The 4,702-nt window shown below is 39.2% G+C and overlaps 1 long non-coding RNA gene across 1 annotated transcript; it reads right to left on the bottom strand.

Annotated features, from left to right (window-relative positions):
* Positions 1-219: 219 nt before the first annotated feature.
* On the bottom strand, positions 220-1,616 carry LOC143324277 (uncharacterized). The gene is made up of 3 exons (XR_013077452.1): positions 1,474-1,616; positions 1,118-1,206; positions 220-344 (listed from the first exon to the last, which is right to left on the bottom strand). It is a non-coding gene; the product is annotated as an uncharacterized LOC143324277 (long non-coding RNA).
* Between the last annotated feature and the right edge of the window lie 3,086 nt (positions 1,617-4,702).

The raw sequence follows: 4,702 nt of genomic DNA, 5'->3' as shown, positions 1-4,702 counted from the left end.
ACTGGAGTTTACCAGCTGCTGAGATTTTCAGTGCTTGGCATAGAAGCAGCATTTAAGACAGCAACTTCAACTTTAAAGCTTGTACTTTTGGGGACAGCTTGATCCCATCCAGCTCAGGAATAGTTTCTCAAACACCTCAAAACTATAGCACAGTGTTGGAGGCTATGCAAGGTTGAGGGCATAAATGAGCCCTATAAGCGTGCAGGCTTTAGCGGTATTGCCACATCCTGGCAGTATCTCCTTGCCTTCATGAAGGATGGATACATCATTGGATCCTCTCCATCAGCACCGTGGATAACCAGGATCTTCAGGATGCATTGAGCGGGGTCACAGCGGCTGTCCTCCTGCATACAATTTACAAAGAAAAATTCCAGACAACTCTATTGAGAAACAAATACAAATAGAACTGCATTTTGTCTACTTTTTCCATTCATTTTCATTGTAACATTTGGGCCATGGCTGAGTGGAGTATCAATCCCTTTGTCTTCCTGTCTTACTTTGCAGTTAACTTATAAAGTATAACATTTAATCTTACTGCATTAAAATATCTAAAAATAACTGACCTGTGTTACAGTATATATTTTGTTTGGTTGTCTGCCAGAAGCTGTCATTAATCAACTTTATCATGTTTTAATCATGTTTTATATGACACACTTTTTAGATCTTAGTCATTTTTAACTATGTATTTAACAGGATGAATGATTTAGTCATCTGGATTTGAAATTATAAGAGTGTTATGTAAATGTTAGCAGCAGCTCATCTATGGCTCACCAAACTGCCGCAGAGAAACACTTGATTTTTAACGTGAAACTGTTTAATTGTCTTAACTGGTTGTAATCGTATACTTATTGTTTCGAAAGGGAGACCTCTATGGATAATTCAGCTAGTAGTTAAAACACCCTGAACATTTGGATTTGAAGTTATCAGTGAAGCTGTTTAAGCTAACAATTAGCTGCCATGATTCTAATCTACTTCACAACGTTCTACAACTCCATCTTTTGCTACTGTTTTGATCAAGAGACCCTGAGCAGCAGAAAATTACATATTGTAGGTTTAAATAATACATGAACATATTAAACCTTGTCTTTTAGAAAAATGTTTTTAAATTATGCTTTACCAGGAAATCCTCAAAGAGTTCCTCCTCTTTCTCCCCAAGGTGCAGTATGAGGCTGCGGATAACAGTTTCATGTCTCATCTACACTGGATCTGTGAACAGATTAAAATAGGTGTCAGTATTGAACCATTATTTGTATATGATGAACTGAGCATACACAAGAGCAGACATGTGCAAGGAGCGGTGATTAGAACATACAGAGCAAGAGCCAAGAGTGGAAAGTTGGAGTGTGCATGACCATAGAAGTACACAGGTTCGTGCTACATGTATATGCATGATGTGCATGTGTAAGCAACAGAGAAAGTAGGTCCGTCTCCCTGCAAATAAAATGTAAACAACACAAATCTAAACAAACACACCTGACTAAGTTTGTCCAAGAAGGGCCTCATCTTGATCCCATAACACCTCCTCTGGACTTCATCAGGGCAATAGGTTTTGGTGTGTAGTGGTCAAGTTTGTACATGAAGCTCTGCTCCACAGAAATTGTAGTTATTCTCCTGAATTCCTCTTTGATCTGAATGACAAGAGATTCACAAGATCAGAAGGAACAGGGACAAATAGTCTGACGCAAAATGAAGGAATGATATATTCCCTATACAGTTTTAAACCTTGTAGATTATGTTGCATGAACAAGGTAGCACTTTTTGTAACTCAAACAGGACCACTACTTTGACTTCCAAGTTTAACTTTTAGAGAAGTGCATTTCAAGCTTATTGTTGTCCAGCTGATCAGTTAAGAATATTAGTTAATAATATGTATCATAAAAGCCAATTAACACGGTGCAATGGAGCACACTACCACCACCACTCACTACCTCAAGCCTTCAATAGGACCATTGGCCATCTTGAGAAGCTCCTGTCTCTCCATCTCCAGACTGTTGCTAGTTTTGCCACTTGGATGTGGTGGGAGGTAGTTCGCCTCTGCTCTCTTTGGTCTCTTGCAATTTTTTTAGGATTTCTCACACCAAGGGATTTCCTTTTCAATGAATTGATTTCAAACTCAGGACAAGGATCTTTGCGCCTTCTCATTTTAGAACGGTAATTAGCCATCTTGTATTTAAGACGCTGCTGCTACCCGTATGTGCCTGACATTGAGGTTCCAGGCTCCCTTAAGCATGGATGCTTTTTTTTTTTTTTTTTTTTAATCAGAGCTTCTACAACTGCCTGTATTTGAAGACCAGTGGGATAGGCAGCGTAGTGAAATATTGCTTCAACAAGTTTCTCAAGCTTGGATTCTGAAGGAGTGAACCATTGCTCACGTAAGCGCTGTTTCCTTCTTGAAGAGGTATTTCAACATTATATGCAAAGGTGGGTATCACAAAATTAGTCGGCCATGGGTCTGATCGATATTCTGGTGACTGTGGTAGAATGATGGTGTCAGACGAACAAACAGAGGAACTATCCAAAGAGCTGAAAGACTGATCCAGTGGCATTGGAGGGGAGAAAGCATCAGCCTCAGGGACAGGGGTCAATGTGAGAATAACAGATGGTTCTGTTTTAACTAATTTGATTATGTCTTTGTCCTTAACCTCATCTGTTGAGGTCAGAGTGAAGAATTGGTTATCAAAATCTTTGTCCATGTACATAAACGCATTGTAGCAAAGTGCAGCAAAATTAACCTGGAGTTGAAAATGATCCTGAGCAGCAGCCAAAAGTTCGTCTACAGTGCTCTGGATTCCATCTGGTAGGGTTAACTTGTGAACTTGAGTCTCTTAAATAATGACACATAGTTGAATGGGGGCAGACATCATGCACAGCCTTGGGCAAGGAGAACTACAAGACAAAACAAAGAGAAAAGACATGATTTGATAAGACAAATAAAAACACATTTCAGAGGCAGAGTAGTTAATTCTGACACAAAGTTGTTTACTTTCAACATGCAGGGAGAAGGGAAAAACTCTAAAGCAGTCAAAACTCCAGCAAAATTTGTGGTATATTGAACAACCTAATAGTTCGACCGATGTGTCTCAGCTTGTGGCTTTTGAAAGGGTCATCATTAAACACATTACAAACAACAGGCTGGGTGTGAAGCAGTGAAAAAAACACCCAAAGAGGCATAAAATACAAAAGACAACCAATCATATTCATGTCTAGATGTATGACTGTCTGTCTTTTATATTTTTATATTTCATGGTGACCTTGTCAAAGGCCACAAGCCAAAATGTGCTGGTCTTAGAATAAAGTTCTTATACTGTTTATACTACAAGAGCTGATTTCTTCAAAAATATACCTCATGAGAGCATCCGATCAAATAAAGTGTCCAATAAATATTTCTTCAGAAAATTTCAAATAATAAACCCACAAATAATATACAACAACAGGGCACAAGTCTGTTTCAAATCTTAATCAAGACTTTATCTAGTTTGACAAGCAGCGGTGGTGTTTCAGAGAAACCATTTGAGCACCCTCCGTTGCATAGGTAGCCAAAGGGTATATGTCAGTGAGTTGTGACTGCTCAATAACCTTGACTATGCTTGAGGTCTCCAACTTGAAACATATAAAATGCTCACAGTACCATGCACTTTGCAATTTAAGTAGACTAAGAACACTAAGCTGTCATGCACAATGATGATTTTTAGTATTTCAGCGAAGTTGGCCAACCCACCACTGGAGCCACATACCAATTGCATACCAATACCATAACTGGTGCCCTGAAAATTCTGCCTTGTCCATCAAATGAACAACTGTCTCTTGAGGAAATTTCTGTGACAGAAAATATTGTATATTCTCATTTACAACTTCTAATGGAACTCTTGACATTTTTGATACACGGGCTGCAGATTTTTGACATTTGCAGCATGGAGATAGTATGTGCTCATGGCCTGGTGTTATTTTTTTGCCAAAATGTTATGGAAGCAGTTAGTCTGTCTCATTATTTTCTTTAAGAGGCTGTGCTTAGCTTCAAACCTCATAGTCTATAAGGACACCAGTGGGCCAAATGCTTTAATGAGCTGCGGGAAAGGCTCTACAAAATGGTGTTTTGGAATAAATTTCCCTGCTGGAAAAACACTGCTAAATCTTTGTCTGTGCTCAGCTATTAGGCTATCCAGGTGACCAGTGCTTTCATCTGTATGGGTAGGTAACATCACCAACTCAATAACATCTTTGAGTGTCATTAACAACTGCCATGCTTGTTCCTTTTCTGGTACTTTGGCACCAACCGTAAGTGGGAGCAGTCTGAGTAGGCACCAATTTTTATGTGTGTTATCACCAATGGTTTCATGAGAGGCAAATGTTGGTGGTATGCCTTGGGGACAATTTATCTTGTCTTTCCACTTATTTGGGAAATGTTTGATGATTCTGTTGGGCTCTTCAAGAGAGAAATATTTTCTTTATCAAAATATCTAAACATAGTGCCAATTCAACAGGTACAATACCTTCAAGTAAATCATGAAGTACATCAGGTGGGTAGCCTGTTGTCACATGGAAATGATTTAATCTTCAAGTAATTGCACAATGCCTTTTAACTCTGTGAGGCATGCTTCTATCTGTGCCAAGACCGTGGGGTCGTCTGGCAGGAACGAAAGGAGGAACAGGGTATCGTCAGCATATGTATGAGAAGCCATGTGAGCTGATGACTGCACCAAGT

Source organism: Chaetodon auriga, chromosome 8 (genome assembly GCF_051107435.1).
Source record: "Chaetodon auriga isolate fChaAug3 chromosome 8, fChaAug3.hap1, whole genome shotgun sequence".
Taxonomy (NCBI): domain Eukaryota; kingdom Metazoa; phylum Chordata; class Actinopteri; order Chaetodontiformes; family Chaetodontidae; genus Chaetodon; species Chaetodon auriga.
The sequence above is the reverse complement of the archived record's forward strand: the minus strand, read 5'-3'. Positions and strand labels throughout refer to the sequence as shown.